The sequence below is a fragment of the Musa acuminata genome, chromosome BXJ1-1 (assembly GCF_036884655.1).
Source record: "Musa acuminata AAA Group cultivar baxijiao chromosome BXJ1-1, Cavendish_Baxijiao_AAA, whole genome shotgun sequence".
Taxonomy (NCBI): domain Eukaryota; kingdom Viridiplantae; phylum Streptophyta; class Magnoliopsida; order Zingiberales; family Musaceae; genus Musa; species Musa acuminata.
In genome coordinates, this window is record NC_088327.1 from 37,575,476 (window position 1) to 37,599,141 (window position 23,666).

The 23,666-nt window shown below is 33.9% G+C and overlaps 1 long non-coding RNA gene across 3 annotated transcripts; it reads left to right on the forward strand.

The window, feature by feature from the left end:
• Nucleotides 1-250: 250 nt before the first annotated feature.
• On the forward strand, nucleotides 251-22,601 carry LOC135678461 (uncharacterized). Of its 3 annotated transcripts, XR_010514957.1 has the most exons (5): nucleotides 251-7,484; nucleotides 12,028-12,225; nucleotides 12,884-13,083; nucleotides 15,519-17,010; nucleotides 22,477-22,601. It is a non-coding gene; the product is annotated as an uncharacterized LOC135678461 (long non-coding RNA). The 3 variants fall into 3 exon arrangements; XR_010514958.1 differs by lacking the exon at nucleotides 12,884-13,083 and having other exon boundaries at nucleotides 253-7,484; XR_010514956.1 differs by lacking the exons at nucleotides 251-7,484; nucleotides 12,028-12,225 and having other exon boundaries at nucleotides 12,512-13,083.
• The last annotated feature ends 1,065 nt before the right edge of the window (nucleotides 22,602-23,666 follow it).

Genomic DNA, 23,666 nt, shown 5'->3' on the forward strand with positions numbered 1-23,666 from the left:
TTGTTAATATTATAACAAATGTCTACTATTAGTCATAACCGTCAATATTTTCAGCTTCATACAATGAGATTTTGCCTAACGTCACTGATTATAGATTAAGTTGTTTGCAAATTGTTTCATGCTTAAAGATATTTCACCTCTAACAATTTTCTCATAGATTGCCATTTGTGATGCTTCAGTCATATGTTGAGGCTTACCTTTCATTCATGTTATGATCAAGGCACATTGCTTTTTTTTTTCATTCAGGGACAAAGAGACTTAGAGCATTGATGTTTCATTTACTGGAATTTGAGAATCAGGTTCAAGTATCCTTTCTTTGTTGAATATTTTGGTTACTCCTTTACTAGAAAGTATCTATGGTGGTTTCTCAAATTTTATCATTGAAAAGTCTACTGCTCTAATTAATTCTCTTTCTTGTCTAACTTCTGGCCTGCCTCTTAACATTCTGTAATCTTTTTATCAAATTAGTTATAATTACTAACAAAGAATTGTGACTTCTATTAGTCTTTCTGTTATGTAAGAAAGAAAAAAAGAGATCTTATCAAATTCTGGATTGCATTCTAGATATTGCTCTTCTATTACAGATCATTCATCAATAATATTTTTAGACATGTTTTGATTCCTTTAGACTTTGTTTTTTCTCCTTTTATTATATTATTCATCAATAATAACATTCCATAATCTTTCGAACAAATTAGTTGTCATTACTCATTACTAACAAAGAATTGTGACTTCTATTAGTCTCTCTGTTCCGTAAGAAAGCAAAAAAAAGACCTATCAAATTCTGGAATTGCATTTTAGATACTGCTCTTTATTATATATCATTCATTGATAATATTTTTAGACACATTTTGATTCCTTTAGACTTTGTTTTTTCTCCTTTATTTGTGTGTTTTCCACTTTGCACTATTCTGACTATATATTCTGTAGCTGATATTTAACTAATCGTTTTATCATTTTAAAACTAACAATTTATCATATTAATAATATAGGTTTTCCTACCTTGTTGGATTTGCATGTAAAGGTACTGAACATAATACCTTCGCTGTTGATGAGTCACTTAAAGACTTCGCACAATTAGTTGTTGGACTTTCAGTTGTTGGCTCCACTTTTCAAAATTGTTTTTTTTCCCACATTTGAACATGAGGCAACAAATAGTTTCCTCATTGCTCTAAGTATGCATTTCTAGTTGTCTAGAATTTAGGAGTATATTATTGCTTTGGTTGTCATGAACAAGGTTCGCAATATCGTACCGTACCGGTGTTTCGACCTGGGCTCGGTACGGTATGGTACGGTGTACCGAGCGATACCGCCAGGTGCACCGAGCGGTACACCTGATTTTAGTCCGTTAAACCCTCCGAAAATACCTGAAAAAAAAAAAAAAAGTTAGGATAGGGTTTTCAAGTTATAAATAAATAGAGTAATAGTATAAGTTTAGCAAAATCAATGTAAATTAGGTAAGAATAATATCACATATCTTTTTCGGGCTTTGAGGTAGTTTTGTTCGAGGTTCGTATTTCAGTCCGTTATAGATTGAAATATCTACAGAAAAATCATTTGAATTGTTAGACTATTTTATTACAATATAAACTCTAAAATTTAAATTAATTAAATAATTACATATGTAGATATACCTGATTGTTGATTTTACCACCAAAACGAATGACGGGCCTCCACCTAATTTAACATTGGCTCTGAATCTTCGTTGTAGAATTGGAGGTCAATGGGATCAATATGATTCAAATATGTAATTTTAATCCAATATGATTTAAATTATGATAAAATCATTATTTATCTACACTAATTATACGATTAACATAGTTAATTTTTCACTAATTACTTCTCTTTCAACACTATAAACATGACAAATACCCTAATAGGTATTAAAGACATTTAATTGATATAAAATCGAATAAATTTCGATTAAATCATCATTAAAATGATTAATCACAGCATTAAATAACTTTAATAAAACTTAATTAAACTTATTTTACTATCATAAATATTATTCAATATTTAATATGCATGAAACATACTAATCATAATGTTAAAGATCTTAATTACTCTCTAATTAAAGAAAGCGAATACATACCTCTTGATTAGAAAGCTCTTTCTCTTAATCTTCCAAAATTAGCCTCGATTGAATTCACAAATCGTTGTTTTGTAGAGTTTAGGAGAGAGAAAAAAGTTTGAGAGAGAGTTTAAGATAGTATAATGAAATAGGGGAGAAGAATAGCTTAAATAGAATGAGAAAGGGCTCCAATGGTCAAATTGACCGTTGGAGCACTGTAGCACTGCTACAGTGCGGTAACGATCGAAATCGACCGTTACCGATTTGTGCCGGGCGGTAACGGTTGAAATTTCGACCGTTACCGCTCGATATTATATCGTATCGTTCGATACGAGGTTTTTTTGAATGTACCGCCCGATAGCGGGCGGTCTGCGTACCGGTATGTACTGTTCGTACCGGGCGGTACAATTCGGTATTGCAGACCTTGGTCATGAATATAGAAATTCAGAAAATAAATATATCTGAGATATTTTTTTTCTGCTGTTATGTAGTCCATTCTCTAATCTTATATAGGAAATATTTTATTGATGTCAGTTATCTAGTTTTACGTGACATGCCATATTTAGTAATTTGTGCATCTCTGTGTATTTGCCTCGTTCAAGATTCAGATTGTTCATTGTACCAACAACAACAAGAAGTGAAGATATCATGGGTAGCTACTATCATTTTCTAAAATGCTGTATGATTGGTTATAACCATTGGGTGTCATACAATTTCAACAATGGTGATTTAGATTTATTTACTCTCAAGTGTTGGTGCTATCAGTTTTTTTGGTTATGTTAATGGTGCTTTGAGCTAGGAACTAGGTCAGAAATTTTTTTTAAAAAAATTGAAGAGAATCTCAAGAAGTAAGAAATCATGAAGACAAATGTCCATCTTTAAATATTTTTGTGATTTTAAATGGAATATTAAATGCAAAGCTACCTTTCTTGTGATCTTAGAGTTCTCTCTTGGTGATTGTTATTTGTCATAGCTTGATAAGGATTAGTAACCAGATGACACTCACTTAATATGGGTTGTTTCTCTTTTATTTTCAAAATTTGCTATCAAGTAGATGTTAATACAGACGAATTCCAACGATTTATGACCTCTCCTCGACCTTTAGGTGTTAATGTTGGTGTGTTTGTCTTGATGAAATTTGGGACTCAATTGCTGATGGTTTCAGTTTGGTCATTTCTCAGATGATGGCGATTGCAATATGTGGATATGGAATTATGGGATAGTGTCACTTGGTAGAATGTCTTTTCTTTGATTATTAGCTCTTATGTTGTCTAGATTCAACTTCCAATAGCATTTTGTAGTGCTTGTGATCAAGGTTTTAGTTATGCTCACTGATCCGAAGTTTTTGTTTATGTTCACTTATCCAAATTGAGAGAATTACATGGGCTCTTGAAATGTTGCTGAAGTCAAGTCTGCAATTTTGTGCCCTTAACATTGGAACTATAAATTTTTATGATGTGTTGTTAGCAAGAAGTTCTTATGCATTTATGATGCAATCATTACTATAGTTAATAAGGTTTTATAATGTGGCATTTTATATTGTTTGCTATGCTTTAGCTAAATTGACTTTACTCAACTCGATACTCAAAGAACATCCTTGTGTAATTTTTATGGTCCTTTTTGCTTATCATGTTATTACTTCTAAAATAATTAATTTGTAATTCTATGATGGTAAATGTACAATGTGAAATATTAAGTGTAAATAAAATCTCACTCAAATTGAAATGACTAGCAAAGCAAATTATAAAGGTATCATACAAAGCTAGTTGTTAATTGGAACATATTTGTGCAGCATTCAACTGATATCTCAATAAAAGATGCTTCTTAATCAGGTTAAAACACATGTACTTATCTATACATTTTGAAGGTACACTCAATCAGTTACGTTTTGATATGGTAATTTGAAACTTTTATTTTTAGTCTCCATAGGTTAGGCTTTGTAGAATCACTAGATTTGGGTATAAAAGTAGATGCATAACTGAATCATGACACCTTTGGCTCATATCATATTCTTTTTTATCACTAAATAGGAAGCTAGCTACTTAGTTTTGATGAACATCTTCTATTGTTTATAAAGCAAATTGTCATGCCCTGTAATTCTTTATGTTGTTTTTCTTCTTTTATTTTTTCATGTAATATGGTATCAAAACTTAATCGTTGACCCGTATGCTTGTCCCTCTTGGATTTGTATGCTATGTTTGTATGTAGTTGTTTTTGCTTTTCATGTACTTTCCAACTTCCATGAATGAATTGAATATTGGTACCAATTCTAACGCAATATGATGTGATATAACACAAAAATACAAAAATTGTTAGTTGAAATCTTTAGGAATGTACAATATATTAATTAATGCTAGCAAATGATCGGATTGATGTTGTCAAATTGACTCTGTTAGAACGTCAATCCTTGTTGTCAATATATCATACCAACTCAGGCAGAACATCAATAACATCAATCCTTATTATCAATATACCTTGGTTACTTTAATTATGGCTATCTAAAATCGAAACATGAAAAAATTTTTAAGGAAAATAATTTGGAGTACATAAATTATTTTTTATGACTTTTAAACATAATACAGTTGTTTGTGGTAAAATTCCAAATTATTTTGTTCTGTTTAATGAAATTTGCCACCAAATTGGGAGTATAACTAAATTTCCTTTGTCATGAGAAAAAATAATAGATAATTTTAGAAAGAAATATTGATAACAATTAAGAAGAAGTTGACAAAGACATATAACACAAACAAAACATATAAAATATTTAAAATAATTAGGAAAATATGATTTAATTGAAAGCAGTCTAAAAAATGTTTAAATAAGATTTAACATAATAAAAACATGAAAAATTAAAAATCTACTTATGTTGATAAAGATGTTAGAGAAATGTTTACAAATTTATGAAAATTAAAAATTTCACAAAAGTTGTCTTAGTCTAAGAATATATTTTCCTCAAATCTTAAAAATCCATAATAGTTTATCACAGAATCAAAATCTTCAAGGGCATTCCTATAGACTACATCTATTCGATCCAAAACATAGTTATCTAATAAGGGACATGACGAGTGCCTACTGGGCCTCTACCTGAACTTCATTAACTCAAACAAACATAGTTCACTCGATCAAGGATCTCTGCCAATTTCCTTGCCCTCAAACACCTATTGCATCAATGATAACATATTTTATAATTTAAAAGATACAGTCAACAAAGAAAAAATACTCTTAACATGCCTCCTTAGTTTTGATGTAATGCATTACTTAGCTTTTAAGGAATGAACATTTTGATTTTTTAAAAAATAGATGTAATTGAAATAAAGTTTACAAAAGGTAGAATATGGTGATTAGGAATACTTGTTAATTGGCTAAAATATGTTAATTGTTGCCATTTTGTGTGTCTTCATTAAGAATTAATTATAAAAAATACAGTTATCATTTAACAAATATAAGGCATTGTTAGAGATTACATTTTAGAGGAAGGGAGATGCATACTTGAAAAGGTCATTTTATAAATATAAAGCAGTATTAGAGCTCAAATTTTAGCGGAAGAGAAGCATAGTTGAAATTTGAAAAGATCTACCAAGTTTTTTTTTTAGTCTAAAATATCACATTCTAAATAAATACCTTGATGATGTCTATAATCTATTGTTTGGACTCTGGATTATAGTATCTCTTTCTCTTTCATTCAAATTTGTTAATGATAAAAAATGACTAACAACTTGTTTGTATACCAGGCGGAACATGCTGGTATACTATCTTATATACCAGTACCATACTACTCTGATATATTATTGAAACCGATATCGGGCTGAGATTGAAAATATTATTTTTTGGTGTGTATTTTGTTTATTTCAATTTGTTTACAAGAGTAGTTCTAATTCATTTTTATGGGCATTAACTTTATTTATGGTAACATGTGGAATTTTACTGCAAGACAACTACGTAGTTTGTCAACATGGCAACCAATTTTAGTGACTAAGACTTTTAGTTAAAAGCAAGGGCTTTTCAATTTTAGTTATTTTGGGTTACATGAATGAACAAACAGAGTACTTTTTTTTCCCAAAAGTGGACAAATTTAAACATGCAAGATGATATGCTAAACATTGTTTGTAAAAAATGAACTAACAAAATGAAAGAATGCAGGAAGAACTTGCAAGACTCTGAATGTTTACATCTTTGGGCAATGTATCATTCAAACCAGAAGCTCAGCTTAAACACATACTTTACCTTCATTTGAATTAGTGAATTGGTCCCCCCTCTCTCTTTTTGTTAAGCCTTCTGAATTTTTTAATGAAATATTGCAAACTTGTTTGAAGAGTTCAATTATTCCAAGAATTACTTCAATGCATTTCTGATTTTAGTAAGATGCGTCATAATTTCTGTAGAAAGCAGTTATTTCAACCTAAGAGAATTGTAAACCACAGTATATTTCATAATAGCAAAGAGATACCAAACAAATAAATCTATGAGCTTGATAAAGGTGAGGCATTGTAATTCTGTTTATTATGTTTTTCCCTGTGAAATGAATAAAAATATCAAATTTACATGTCTTTCCATGAATAGACTAGGTCTTCTGCAACATAGATACACTTCTGATCCTAAGATAGGGCTAGAAAAATGGTGCCAAATGGGATATAATGCAGGTTCTAAATTTTGGAAGTTAGCTTACTAGATCAATAGTTCACAAATGCTTCATTATGGTGATAGTGGAGTAGTTCGGGTCCTTCCGATTAACAGGATCTTCATTGAATCTGAAGGTTCTGATTTGTGATTGTTTCAGTCTATGGGATTTATCTTGCTGAATCAGTTGTAGCTGTAGAAGAGTAGTAGCAATGTTCATGAGCTTGATAGACAAGCTTGTTATGTTTCATATAAATGTTCACCAATTAATGACATGGCTACTATTTCAGTATTTTTTCAATTCTGCTGTTGTGGTCATTTACCACAAGTTTCAGCATCCAAGCACTATATCTGAAATTTTCCTTTTGTAAGTATAACACCGACCTTTGAGTTGGTATTTCTTGTTTCCAACTTCCCTATTTGTTTACTGAGATTAAGGTAGCAACAGCGGTTGTGATTATTTATTGCGATTCCAGTAATATCACATGTGGTACCAAGTTTGAATTTGACATGATAATTCCGATTGAATTATTTAAGTCATCATTTTTTTAATAATATATTGATGATCTTGTTGGATGTAATGAAGAAACAAAATGAATATTGGGTAAGCATTTGAAGTCTCCATCACCAAAGTTACCATCCCTTCCAACACCTCTACCTCTGTGCCTCTTGCCATCGTCATGTACATCTTGTAAACTATCATTGGCCTTATGGACAAGGCTAATGCGGTGGACATTGATGATCCTCAGGAAACTCCATAGCCTGATCAAGACAAACAAGAAGCTCGTGGCCAACGGTGCGTGTACCCTTTGCAAGAAGGGGATGGTGCATATATAACCTTCTTTTTCTCTTGATTAGTGGTTGTTGGTGTTTGAATTGTAAAACTAGAAATCTATTTTATGTTGTGAAATTACGCATCGAAGAACAAGAGAATGAATGTCTTATCAATTACCAACGAGATCATCTAGTATTTTTTTTATTAATGCACATATGCTTAGCTCACCCTTGTTATCCAGAATAATAGTTATTCATACTGGTCAGATTTTTTTTGTTACCCTCGTGTTTCAAATGGTTTGAATATTTCGTGCTTGATGTGGAGCCATCCAGAAAAGATCCATCTACTAGGTGCTTGTTAGTGTTTGACTTGAAGCCTCCCACTTTGGATAAAAGTTTGAGAGAATTTGTATATGAATGAACAACCAGTGTACTTTTTTTTTCCCAAAAGTGGACAAATTTATATATCCAAGCTGATATGCTAGATATTGTTTGTCAAAAATGAACTAACAAAATGAAAGAATGCAGGAAGAACTCGTAAGATTCTGAACGTTTACATCTTGGGGCAATGTATCATTCGAACCAGAAGCTTAGCTTAAACACACACTTTACCTTCATTTGAATTAGTGAATTGGTCCCCCATCTCTCTCTCTGTTAAGCCTTCTGAATTTGTTAATGAAATATTGCAAATCGTTTTGAAGAGTTCAATTATTTCAAGAATTACTTCAATGCATTTTATTGGTATACTAAGTGAATTGATTTTGCAAAAAATTTAGAAGTCATATGTTAATTTATAAGTAAAACAAAGGGACGTCGCTTGTTTTTTTGCTCGCGTGGGAGAAGAAACCCTCTCCACGCACCAAAAAGGGTGACGAGGCAATCGCCCCTTTTTATGTTATATATATATATATATATATATATATATATATATATATATATATATATATATATATATATATATATATATATATATCGAATGTACCTCTCGGTATACAGTAAGTACCATATCATACCGAGCGAATCTCAAAACTCCGATATTGTATGAAATTTCAATCCTTGTCCTGAACATACATTTATTATTCATTATAATCCTTGTCCTGAACATATATTTGTTATTCATTATAAGTTTTTGGTTTTTGTATATTGGATCTTAAGTTGCTAAACTAAAAATGTATGTATTGGAATGAAATCCTACAGAAACAAGATGTCTAATTAGTTTATGTCAACTAATCTAGACAAAAGTAAGCAAATAATGGGTTGGACGGATAGTTTACATTATATGATTCAAGTTTCAAAAATTCTATATATTCTTGCAAAACTCTTAGGATATGCCGAAATAAAAGTTGCAATTGATCACAACAAGAAAAAAGATATAACTTAATTCCTCGATGGTTTGACAAAATTTGAACATTTTTTTTGTATTACAATGTCTCTTTAACTCAAGTCCATGATAGTGTAATCAATTTAATTGTGTTCTTTTATATAAATTATTATCTGAAAGAGTCTTCCCATATTTTCTTAATTTCTGATTTTTTTTATTTTAGTACACTTGTTAATGGAGCTATCTCTTGATCTTCCAAGGCATTCCCTCATTAAGATATTAGGACAAGCTACCCAGTTGATATATGGATCTGAAAATTGAATAAAAGTTACATAAAGATTGCATCTTTCATGAAACAAATAGGATAAATATTTATATAGTTGGGTTTCCTTAGCACAAATGGAGTACCAATAGACTAGGTTAATTAAAAATGTTCTCACCTTGAACGTTAGGCATGAGGCAAGGTTAGGAGGAACAAATTTAAATGGACAAATTTATCTTATATAAGTATGTGTTAGGCGTAAATAAATTTTTGCTTAGTTGTAAACAAGATGAAACATGTTCAATCTAGTAGAGTTATTATGTTGATGTGAATGCCTCAATCGAGAACTTCATTTTCTCTAGGATTTTCTGCATTGGAAGTCATTGTGTCATAGGTTAGTGATATGTTCAGAGATTGCTATGCTTAATTTCCCCCTTCACCAAAATCACAGCCATAGAGAAAACAAACTTTCTTATGTTTTTATGTGTTGGCAAAAAATGTTTCTCATTGTTAGGTTTAAAAAAGCGAGTAGTGCCATGATTCAAAGGCCTCTTTGTTGTCTAATTAGACCGTAGTATACTTATTTTTCGGATCTACAATTGTCACTTTTAAATTCCTGCTAGGTGTTTCAATTTTGATCTTTCTCAAAGAAAATTAGTTTCTTTACTTGATTTCTTGTTATGAGTACCAATGTTTCTAACACCGTCAATGTCGGTCCCAAGCCCGAATGAAAAAGGTGGAGAGTTGCTTAAGGCCATAAAAAGCCAGTGTTGAAAACATGTTAGTACTCATAAGCATGATCATAACTGTTTCATGGTAAGACTAGTCCGTCACAATAAATTGATGCAACATATATTGACCTCTCCAGTTATTATGAGAAATAGAGTTTTCTGTTCCTAATTCTAACATTTAAAGTGCCCATTAGTTCTTTAAATCAAGGTCTGCAATACCGAATGATACTGCTCGTACCGGGCGGTACATACCGGTCCGTCAATAGACCAGTACACGGACAGCCCGTTATCGAGCGGTACCATCAATTAAGGCATTATCGTTATCGATTGAGGTGTTATTATCGACGGTGATCGAGGGAGAAGAAAGAAGAGGGAGAAGACGAAGAAAGAAATAGGAAAAAAAGGTAAAACCTGGATGTCACCTCTCTCCTCCTCGTCTGTCGACGACTTCTCATCTGTGCACGGGAGAAGAGGCATCGGCTTGTGGGGCGGAGAGAAGCGAAGATTTTTTTTTTTCTTCTCTTCTTGGGCAATGTCGCCTCGGGCATCATCGCAATATTTTTGTTTTTTAGATGTCGTAATTTTTTTTTTATCTGCACGTCACCCCGTATAGAGGTAAACTATGCAGTTTACCTATATATATATATATACATACATATATATATATATATATACATACATATATATATATATATATACATATATATATATATATATATACATATATATATATATATATATATACACACACAGTGGTATACCAAAATATACCACTCGGTATATAGTATCATACCGTATCGAATAAGTCTTGAAATTTTGGTATAGTACAAAATTTCAATCCTTGATTTAAGTGACTTCTTTTATGGACTAACATGCAAATATCGGGACTGTGTAACTTATATATCATGAACTAGCATTGTCCATAATGTAAGTTACTCATATAAGAAACCAACAAGTATGCTTTCTGTGGATGATAATTGTTAGGACGGGAAACCACAGCATGTGGATAAGGCTCTTAATGGTGAAATTTTATAGGTTGGATTAAGGTATGCAATACCGTACCGTATTAGTATTTCGAGGTTGGCTCGGTATGGTACAGTACCGTATACCGAGCGGTACGTCAGGGTGTACCGAGCGGTACACCTAATTTAGGTGTAAGACCCTCCGAAAATACCTAAAAATAAAAAAAAAGTTAGGATAGGATTTTTACGTTAGAAATAAATATAGTAATAGCATAAGTTTAGTAAAATCAATGTAAATTAGGTAAGAATAGTATCATATATCTTTTTCAGGCTTTGAAGAATATATCTTATGCAAGATTCGTATTTCAGTTTAGTACGGATTATCCTTATGTAAACATACCTCTTGATTAGAAAGTTCTTCCTCTTAATCTTCCTAAATTAGCCTCGATTCAATTCATAAATCGTTGTTTTGTAGAGTTTAGGAGAAAACAAATGTGAGAAAAAAAGAGTTTGAGATAGTTTAAGAGAGTATGAGAATGTAATGGAGTGAAATAAAGGAGAAGAAGGGTTTAAATACCTTAAGAAAGGGTTCCAACGGTCAATTTGACCATTGGAGCACTGTATCACTATTACCGAGCGGTTTTAAATATTTCTTCCTCTTACTGTAGCATTGTAGCACTCTAGCATGTTCTGTCCGGTAGCGGGTGGTCCGCATACCGGTATATCGTCGGACCGGTACGTATCGCCCGTACCGGGTGGTATCATTCTAAATTGGTTGGATCAAGATTGACAATCCTTGGAACATGATGAGGTAAACTACTCCACTCTATTTGACTTTGTGAACTAAAACTTGATGGTTAATTTTTTTTTTAACTTTTTATTGGCAGCTGTAATGACATATATGAATCTCCAATTGAATTGTGAGAGACACGATGGCTATGCAGGTCCATCTTCTCAAAGGATTTGGACTGCCATTTACAAGGACAAGTCTCCACATTGTTAGTTACAGATGTTCTTCTGTTTCTTCTTTGCATTTTGTTCTGTAATATTTTGTGTCAAACATTGAAATAATTATAGATGATGTGTTCCATATTACTTAATAGAAATTCTTTTGCTTTTTGGCTTTCCACGTGTTTAAAAGTGTTCTTTCTTAGTTTAGAGGATTCCACAATAAGTTTATGAAGAAACTAATGTTAATTAAATTATTTTTTCATGCATATTATGTGAATGGATATGGTTTCTTATCAAATCAATTTACAACCTGATTTGGCAATTTTGTACTTGAATAGTTGGGTCTGTCTTCAATATTTGATGAAATTGTTAAAACTGAAGTAACGAGGCACATGCAACCTACTGATTACTTGAGCTTGTTTGGGGAAGAATTCAAATGAACTGAAGATTATTGGGATGCTTCTTATTTGAATGTCTTGGATATATCTGCAGCGGAAGAAGGCAGTCCTCATGTCTTATTTGGATGTGCTTCACAAGTATGTTCTAAATGATCACCTACCCTATAATGTTTTTTAAACTAAGTATCCTGTTTTTTTCCTATTGGAATAACTTTTAGCCACCAGGAGTCTGCTTCTGTAACTAAATTGTCGAGTGTTTACATTCTTTTATAATGAATAGATAGCCTCTCCTGTTCTGCAAATTGGCTAACAGTAATTCAAAATTTTGGTCCCTATTACTACTTATACAAGCACTGCTTCCAGGTGAAAGGTCTCTGTTTTAAGTTAAAACTTTTAACACATTTTACTAGTTTATATATTAATTAATTTGGATGGATTCTGATTTCCTTTCATTTGATGGCACGTCTTCCTCCAATTAGCCTCCTAAATCAAGTTGATGATAGTTTTTCTTTGTGGAAACATCCTTCTGTCCAGCATGCTCTCTCTCAGGTTCAGCAGTGATGCATCTGGGTGATATACGTTACATGCATTTGTATTCTTATCAAAAGTCTCAACAATTCATATTAATCTGTTGTTGCAGATAATAATAATGTCATCGTCATCTTCTTAATGCTTGTGCGGGCTATCTGTCTTCATTCTTATCATCTCGTGTTTGTTGGTTTCATACCAAGTTTAATTATGAATAGACAACTTACTTTTTGGCTTTCTAAGTAAGCATTTATTTTTCAATCTTCAGGCAAAAGCAGCATGTGTATTGATTGATTTATGCTTTGGACCATTATCACCATGGATATATACAATTACTGCAAAGGTTTCATCTTTTTCCATAATAAGTCTACATATTAAGTCAACAACTTGTATTTTTGTAACTGCATCGACCCTTTTTCATGTTGATCTTGCAATTGAACTTCCGGAGGACCTCTTGGTGTTATTCAAGTAATTTCATCATTCTTCTTGTTTTTATTACTGTTATGAAGGCTTAATTCTTTATTATAATGAATGCTCGTTTGGTTGGTTGGTTGGTTATGAAGTCATGGATACAAGTGTAAGATATTGATATGATGGATATGGGTATGTATCAATGTATAATGTTCACTATTTAATGTGACAAAATTTGGTATTTATTTAATGTTAGAATAGGTAGATGTATATAAATCATGATTCATCATAATTAACCTATTCATCATGAAAATATATAAACAATGTTTGGTGAATTATCTAACATAAGCAATTAAAACTATCTATGTTTGATGAGTACTTGGTCATATCTTGGTGCAGATCTGACCTTTTTTGTGGTCAATACATTGTGATTTATTATGGATGGTCAAATTATCAATCACTAATTTTCTCTTGAAATAATCTCCTCATTTTGAGAAAAATGTTATTTGATTTGAACATTATAGTCCTAGCATAACAAAGACTATGAAGTTCAGAGGCAATTTGTTCTGCTGTGGTATAATATTTGATGATGATTGTTCAGATGACAATTAGTTTCACCATTTGATGATTGTTCAGATGGCAGTGGTTGATGATTGTCAAACTATGTTATGCTAGTATAATACTAGCATGGAGTTTTGTTTTATACCAAGGATGTCCCTGAACACACAATCAAGCACAAGGCTTGTTCCAGCCATATGTTTAAACCGTGCTGATCAGCATGTATTGTACTGACATGTCCATCCTGATGAACTAAAAAAAAACTTTCTATGACCTATCATAGATGTTATTTTGTGATCCATCTATTACCTTATTATGAAGATTCCAACAATATCAGTCATTTGTACACTTGAATAAAACCCTGATCTCTTGAATTTGATCCTGATCATCATAGCAGTTATTGTGAAACTGAAACTTTTGTCTGTTGGATTGGAGTTTTTCTTTTTTTCTAGAGAGCCAATAAAGAACCTACTGTTTCAGTGTTCTGATGATACAACTATGACACAGCCTTGTACAGAGTTCTTTGGAGTGTTGTGCTCAACTCTTATGGGACTTTTATGGACCAATATAACTACTGTTGTGGCTTGGAAAGCTATATATTTCTTAATGGGTAGCAGATTATTTTTTACATGTTTCTAAGATACCAATATACACTTAAAATATACACTTCAAATCCTGTGAATGCAAGTCCTTTAGTTCTAGTTACTGTCATTTAGTACTTTTTAGTTCATGAACCCTGTATGTGACATCCATCTTTTATCTGTGTGCTCAAGAAACTGTGAATTTCATCACAATGCCTCCGTTATTATCCAAATTCTATCCACTTCCTCCTGAATAAAAATTCAAGAAAAGGAAAAAATTTCGTATGATAGATTATGCACTTATTTTCATGCTTCATGTTTGGTTGACTCTGTTCATAATGCCCCTACCGGGTGTTTCCATAATCTACTAGTCGTGCTTATGCTGCTTTGAAGCAAGGTATACAATTTTGAATGGTACCATCCGGTACAGGCGGTACGTACCGGTCCGATAGGTTACCGGTATGCGGACCACCCATTACCAGGCGGAACGCTTAAACTATCTCAAACCCTTCTCATGTTTTTAAACCATTCTTCTCCCCTATTTCACTCCATTTCATTCTCATACTCTGTTAAACTATCTCAAACTCTTTTTTTCTCATATTTGTGTTATCTTAAACTCCATTACACCTAAATTAGGCGTACCGAACCATATCAAGCCAACCTCGAAATGCCGGTACGGTACGATGTTTCAATCCTTGCTTTGAAATATATCTTGCTGGCCTTGTCTGAGCATATGGATGATGTACTGTCAAAATATAAGGTTTGACCTTCTATTAAAGTATCAAGCATAATTTTGCTTACTCTTTCCAATCAGATAGATGATGCTTTTACCATCCGTGTAGGAATTTAAACATAGGCTTCTATTTCTTTTAGAGATGCTAGAACCCTTCCGTGATCCTGTGATTACTGGAACAAAGAATACAACTTCTGAAGATGCTAATGATATACACTTGGAGAAATAGAAGAACTGTTGTATTGCATTCAATGTTATATGTACTGCATTACGAAGGCCTGCCATTCTTCCTTTTGTGGAATCTGAATGGAGACGTGAATCTATTGCACCAAGGTCTATTGTAACAGCATATGCTAATATCATAGAGAAATTAAAAAAACTTTAACATCTTTATAGTTTATACTTTATAATGCTTATTTTTGGAGATGCAAAGAGAGAGATGAAGTGATCGGTGAAGACTACAGTTTAAAAAGATGTGAGAGTCAAAAAAGAAGAAATTATTTTTTGTTTTTTTTTTTCCCTGCAACAAAAAGAATCTTATCAAATGCACCTTGTCGGTTGTTACATTACTTGGTTTTTAGCTGACAATATACTGTCTTCATTGTCTTTCTATATTGCAGTGTACTCCTTTTTGTTTTGGGGCCACATATGCCATTTCTTCAGATATTGACCTTTGCAAATGTTCATTTCCTAAGGTGGCTGATCAAGAGTCTTTAGCTGTTTCTTCTAACTTTGTGATATGTTCTCATGGGGCTTCTAGCACATCCAGTAATCCGGATGAAGCAAAGAGAAAGATTGATGCATCTAAAGCTGCCACAAGAAAGATGTACTCCAAGATGCTAATCTGTAGTTTGCTCCTAGAGATCTGTCAAAAATTGTTCTGACAAGTGTTTCAAATTATTTTACTGGGGACTGGATCAGATTGAATTTCAGTTGTGGTGTTTCAGAGGTGAATAAGATTTCAAATAACAACTTTCAGAATATTGGTTTCTTTGCTGATTACTTGTATTCACAAGCAGATTATCTACAACTTGTAAACTATCAAGATTCGGTATATAGGGCTTCCCAATTTGAACATTTGGCAGCTGATTTGTGTTCCCAGCATGACAACCCCAGAAAGCCATGAAGCTGCAATAGAATCCATACTCTTGGCTGCAGAATGTTATGCCAACTCATTCTTTATAATCGATTTCATATGGATGCAATTCAGAGCTTATGAATCAGATGAAAATCATTGGATCCAAATTCATGAATAAAAATGGATTAGTGGTGTTTTATGAAGACCTTAAGAGATGTAATGTCAATCTGGAGACAATAGCTTATCTTGAAAGTAAAAGAGATATAACTGTTCTACAAATTCTGCTTCCGCTAAACTGGACCTCGAATCTGAGAGAATTTTGGCTCTTTGGAAACCTTGTACATATTATTTTGAAGATAATCAGTAGGCTTTAGAAATATCACAAGTCGACATTGAATCTGATGTGGCAACTTTGATTAGGCAGAATCAACCATTGCTTTGCCACTTTGTAATCCTCCTACAGAGTCTCCCCTCTTTCTACTGCATTCTGCAACTGAGTTATCCTGTTCTGCAGAGAATGTTAATGACATTATACTGCAGTCAGCTGCAAATCTTAGTGGACAACTTACAATTTTGTACACCCAACTGAAAGCAGGCAACATACAACTTGAAATGGTAAAGTTACATGGGCTGCCAAGGTGCTGGGCACTTCTTGAAAGATTAATCTGGAAATGATGAACGGACATATCCCATTGGTATCAAAAGTGCTGGTTTCATCTACAGAACTTTAGTTCCACATTTATCATGGATGCAGAAAATATCTAGATTTTCAAGTTGCACATGTTCATTTTCTAGATTTTTAGGATGGATGTCAGTATCTTGAAATACAAAGCAATACTTGAAGGAACACTTGTTTATTGCCTCTGGTCTTTCACAAATTTCATCGTTTTTTCAGTTTTTGAGGATGAGTTAGCACTTACCGATAATTTAGTAATAGAATTTTTAATCTGCATATTCATATCCATCAGGTACCAAAACACACTCCCACAGAATTTGAGTCTTCTGATCAGTCAGATGTTAAACTATCATTTCAGGTACTTTTTCCTCACATGCATATGTTATTCCCAAACATAAGAAAACAGTTTGGTGAGTTTGGAGAAATAATTTTGGAAGCTATTGGTATGCAACTAAACTCTCTTCCATGCAGTTTGCGGACCTTTGTTGGTGGTCATTATCTAGAAACAATAAGGAACCATCTTCATGTTACAAAAAATACTATTCCTTTGGGATGTCATGTTGCTAGAAATGCCAAGGCTATTATTTTTTACGTGTTTGAATCGATTACTGTTGAGCACATGCAAGCATTGGATAATAAAATGCCCGGGATAGCTCACATCTTAATATCTCTTTGTTGGCAAGTAGCATCTGCTATGCTTGATTTTCTATTTAAGTTGCCTGAGAACATTACTCTCTCCTACGGTTTCTTCTCTATGTTTTATAATCTTGATCTTCTATTGTAATGCATCAAAAATTTCATAGTATTTGTAGACTGATAAATGGTTATCATCATTATGTGAAATGAGCATTGATAACCTTAACGGTAAACTAATAATGAAACGAGGCTTTATTGGTGGGCTTATTCTACATAATGTTGGTCATTCAGAACCAGAATAGTCATCTATTGCATTGCATCATCTTGGAAGAATTATTGACTACAATGGTGTGAATGAACTATTTGACATGGTTAAACAAAATTTGGTTTGCTCTTGGTCAGTAAGGGCTCTTCCTAAATCAGTAGCTTCCATTTTAGTTACAAAGACATGGGATAGAGTGATGGTAGTAGCATCATCTGACCCTTCAATGCTATAGTAAACATATGCATTGGTGTTGTTACTAGCCTTTGTCCTGTATATAGAAAGAGCTCAACTACAATCCTTCCTTGTAGCCACTTATACCATCCTTCGAGAAATGGGCAAAGTTACCAATTCAATGGAATTGTGTCATTTAACAAGACTTTCATTCCATATTCTGGCAAGTGTATATCTTTATTCTCCTGCTGAGGATATTACTTTGATATCTGAAAGTATTTGAAGGAACGTGGAGCAGATGGGAATGTCACAGACAAGTACTTGCATATATTTCTTTACATATTTCCTGATGTTTGTTTCTAAATATATATTGTAGTGTAACTACTTAAGAGCATTATTGTTATCACATATTCAAAGATATAATGTTGAACAATTAATTATATAATTTACATTTCTTGTGTTAGAAATTTGTTAGATAAAATTTTTTTAAACCATTAGGCTATTTAATTTTTTTTAAATTTCAGGTGTGCTTAATGACTTGGAGAAAAATTTATGCATATATTTGTGTAAACTTAGAAATGAATTTGATGGTGCAAAACTAATATGTTTGCCATATCTATTTAATGGTTGGTTTTGACATCTTATTATGTGAAATAAATTATTTTAATTTTTAATCTATTTTTTCATGGTTTTATGGTCTGTTTGTTATATATCTTCTTTGTTTTAATTTGTTTATGGAAGGTTATAAAAGAAATGCTATCATCCAGCTTTATGGGAAGCCAAGTGATCCTAAATTCCAAACCATTCGGGAGAAAATTCTTTAAGTTGAGTACTATGATAGACTTTTTTTTTTTTTATGAAGGTAGGGTATTACCCACCTTGGAGATGATTTACTTGGTTTGAGCACCTAGTGAAAATGCCTTATTTAGATTTCAGAACCAATTAGTTTTTTCGCTAGTTCATTCCATTATCTTACATAAGTTGGTCTTTCTAGTATACACTAGTGGACTAATTAGTTTTTTCGCTAGTTCATTCCATTATCTTGTATAAGTTGGTCTTTCTAGTATACACTAGTGGGTTCACAAGTTAGATTTTCTGAAAGAGCCAAATATGATAGGTAAGTTCTGGACACGAATTTTGAGCTAAAGCATTGTTTGTTTTATTATTTTATATGAGTCCCTATCTTTACATATATTATTTTGTAGGACCTTATGTCTACCTAAATACATGGTTCTAAACATGGTATAATATTGGTCTGTATTATTTATATATGATCCTTTTGGATGATACTAGGTGGTACATGTCTATGAACTGCTCAATATATGATCATATCAAACCAATAGATTATTGATACTAGTATTTTATCAAGATTTAAATTTATAGTTTCAAATACCATAGCATATGGAGGATACTAGTGATATACACTTGAATTGATTATATAAGCATACTAAGTTTGAGAGAAAGTACTAGCACCACTAACTCATCCCACCATCCGAACTGAGGAGGCCACCTAAGTAAAAGTATGGGAGCCCCCATCAACTCTTTGCAGCTGTTGACAGGGGATCAACCCGTGATCCCTATCTGTCTCGACTTCCCAAAGAAAGCCCGCAAGACCCACTCCTTGCTGACACCACAGTTGAAGAAAGGGGCACGCCCCTGCATTAATAATCGATGGCATGGTTTGCCTCCCCGACACCTCCCTTTCAGATGACTAAAGGAGGGATCACTCCTTATCTAACTCAAAGCGACTAAAAGGCTAGATAGTAAATATCATCCCGATCACCTAATGTTAATGTCGACCTCAAGATAACATGTCAGTAAGCCACCTCCATTATTGTCCCCTAACAATCAGGGTGGGGGCACCCTCACCAATCCTTGTCCGTGCTGTCATATGCCCAGGTCTAAAAACTAAGCCTAGGCTAAACAGGGGCAAGCGGGTGAACACTACACTTTTATGAATACTATTAACTCTCTCCTCCCTCATCCCTCTAACTTAAACATTGGAGGGGTCACGATGGGACATCCTACGGGCAAGGCAGCCTGTCCTCTTAGACCATTGTGGGGAAATCTGGGAGGCAATATCACATGCGCAACGAAAGAACAAAAAATAAAATCTCAAAATTTTCCAAAGATGTGTTCATTGTCGTACGAAGATTCTTGTGCAAAATCAATAAAACTTAAAACTGTATACATTAAATATTGTGTTACTTAGGGAGATCGTATATCCCTAAATCCCTATAGATCTGTAGGAGAGGATAAAGGAAGTCAAATGTCATTCTCTCTAGTAGTGATCCACATAGTAGGGCTCCAACGATGCTCCTCAAATCTCTAGGCCTGTTATCTGAGGAGGAGAAGGGGAAAGGAGAATAGGAGATGGCAACCCAAAGAGGCTCTAGCCTATGAATCATTTGTTTCCTCCTATTTATAGCTGTCCCATATCAACTTAACCCTAGTGGATCCAGCCCTATGGGTATTGGATCCCAATCCAACTACCCAAGCCTTTTAGATTAGTGGATCTCTATCCAATAATCTCTCTTATTTGATCTCATCTATAGGATTCAATAATTCAAGGGTTTATTGGATATCCAATAAAATAGTGGCTCCGGCAGATATCTCATATTTGAACCTCTATTCATCGCAACGCCTATCATATGTGTGTGACCCTCTGGGCCCAATATCGAGCTAGCCGCGAGTCATTGGATATTCCTCTTATGACACCAAGATCGGATGATCCTCTATCGACACTCAATAATCCTCGAAAGGTTGGATACCACTCTCAATGACCGGCTGTGCTAGATCTGGAACCTCCAAACCTATAAGTTTATATCAAAGAGTGAAGTACTAATATAGGACATCCTTGGTGTCTAGTCGAATGACCAAATATTCCACTAGGACTACAGAATCACTAACTATAAGGCATAATCAACTATCTAGCATTTCATAAGCGGATTAATCAGTAAACTCCTTCTTCAATGAGAACCTGTACATCCATCATATGGACGGGTTTACAGCACACCAGTCTATCTAATTATCTCGATGTCCCTCTCGAGTTACATATGACCGAGATTATTTAGGGTCTGTGTTTAAATGTGAATCGGTCTCATTATCGTGACCTCATCACGATCCAATTCTCATTGCACAAATCCATGGATATATATATATATATATATATATAAAATACTATAAAATGATAAAATATCAAATAATAATAATAAGCAAAAAGATGTGTGTCAAGTTACACGTGTCATCACTCACATTATTGGCTTGTAGGGCACCTATGACTAGCAATCTCCCACTTGACCTAAAACTAATCATCTGTATGTATAATCCCCATCAGACCCCTATGACGCTCAAAGACAATATGAGACGACGGCTTTATCAATGGATCTGTGATGTTATCTTCAGATGGAACTCTTTCCACTATTATATCTCCTCGGGCCACGATCTCTTTAATAAGTTAGAACTTCATCAAAACACTTCTGATGATACTTGGGTTCTTTCGCTTGAGCAATCGCTCTGTTGTTGTCATAATATAAGGGAATCGACTCCTCGTTGCTAGGCATGACTCTTAGATCTGTGATGAACTTCTTCATCCAGACTCCCTCCTTTACTGCCTTTGCTACAGCAATGTACTCCACCTTTGTGGTCGAGTCAGTTATAGTATCTTGTTTGGAACTCTTCCAGCACACTGCTCCTCCATTTAAAGTGTACATATATACCGAATTTAACTTGCTATCATCGATATCAGATTGGAAACTCGAGTCCGTGTAGCCTTCAACCTTGAGGCTACTATCTCCATATACCAGTAAAAGATCCTTAATCCTTCTCAAGTATTTAAGGATATACTTTACTGTTTTCTAGTGCTCCAAGCCTGGATCCGCCTGATACCTGCTCGTGACACTCAGAGCAAGCACTATATCAAGCCTGGTACATAGCATGACATACATGATAGATCCTATCATTGAGGCATAGGGTATTCTATCTATGTTCGCCCTTTCTTCAGAAGTATTTGGGGACATACTCCTAAAAAGCGATATCTCATGTCTCTTCGCTTGTCCCTTCCTCGGGCGTAGGCATCACTATATCAAATATGTATGTGATTTTCTCCATCGTGAGAACAATTCTCAAGTTGCGGAGCCAGTCCGTATAATTTGGACTAGTGAGGCGGTTGACATCAAATATGCCATGTAAGGGATTTGAAAGCGAGATTTTTTCGAAAATAAAAATACAGCAGAAATAAATAACATGTAGATTTTGTAGATAAATAAACAATCAAGATATAGACTTCTATCTTAATCTACTCCCACTATTTTACTAGCGAGTCACGCGACACCCTCAACACGTGAAACGGAAGTCCTCAGTAGACTTTTAGTGGGGATCGAGATCGAATCAACGTCTTAGTGTAACCTTGAGGGACTCGACCAATCACACTAAGCCCAAAAGGTAGGCAACTTTTGTTGATCATAACTTTTTGTGATTCCCATCCTATTCGGCCTCCGAACCACCATAATCTAAGGGACTCGGCCAACCATGATGTTCGGTTAAAGGTTGGCATCTTCCTTACTCTGGCATAAGGTTGGCATCATCCTTACTATGTAGTTTGCTTTGCTTGTTCTGTTCATTCTTCTCATGCTTTCTGATCCCTAAATGCAGTACATGGTTCTGGCATTACCTAGTGCAACTTTGTGTTTTTACTTCTTTCAATTGCTTCATCTGTTGTTTCAGACTGACACTTTACCTTTCTTATTGAAGTATCAAAAGGCACGTGAAGGCTCTTCTCATAAACGTAACGCTCAGAAGGAACTTCTCGAAGTAATATCACATCGGTTGCATGTAGACAATAGTATAGAATTCATCGGGAAGTTGTTGTTCGGTTCTAAGCAAGGGTCAGAAGTGCTGAAAACTGTTCGCCCTGCAGGCCAGCCTTTAGTGGATGATTGGTCCTGCCTCAAATCGATGGTGAGTATATTGATCAACATGATTTTTAACAATTTCAAAATTGTCTTCTGTTAGCATGCCTACGAGTCCTTCCCAAGTAGTATCTTATGCTTCACCTCTGATGGCAGACAACTTGGCCTGTCATTGTTGCATAGGATGCTAACAACCAGGGAATTTCCAAACACTATCATATCTTGATGGGGATTCTCATTAATGTTAAACTAACTGTAACTGTATGGGCGCCTTTAAGCATGTTCCTTTCGACTTAATACAAGAAAAAAGACCCTTAAGGATGTAATTATGGATGAACAGAATGAATTATGAATGTAATTATGGCTATTTAAGGCAGTCACAAATCAAGATTGAAATACCAATTTTGGTTTCTGGCTCATGTTTGCCATGATAACAAGATCGGATTGTGAAACATGTCCTAGTTGGTTTGTGGCTGCTTTTGTAGCAATACCTTTCTATCATATTGATGTTTCAGTGGCCTGTGATCACATGATCTTGTCATCATGCAATTGAATCTATTTTCAAGCATTTTCTTGTCTGTACCAATTTGGTTGGACATGGCACAATTTTTTATCTAAGTGAAGACTTCTGCTTTATAATTTACTGGCGAATAAATAGGTGTATTATTTCCAGTTCTATTGGATAAAAATATATGAAGGTACAATCTACAGATCCATGATTTGCAAGACCAGTTGTACTCAATTTCGTTCTTGAGGAACTTCAACAACGAAACTTGTGTTAGATAACCTATAACCTATGGAATATGTGGGAAATTCTTTGGTTTTTGTTCCTTTGAATTTTATAAAGCTGTGATGTCTTTTTTTTTTTTCTCTTTCCAGGTGAGGACTTTTGAAGCACACTGTGGATCTCTATCTCAGTATGGGATGAAACATATGCGGTCTCTAGCAAACATCTGCAATGCCGGTATCAGCAAGGAGATGATGGCTGAGGTGTCTGCTGAAGCTTGCATTAGCATTCCTGCCGGTCAGTGG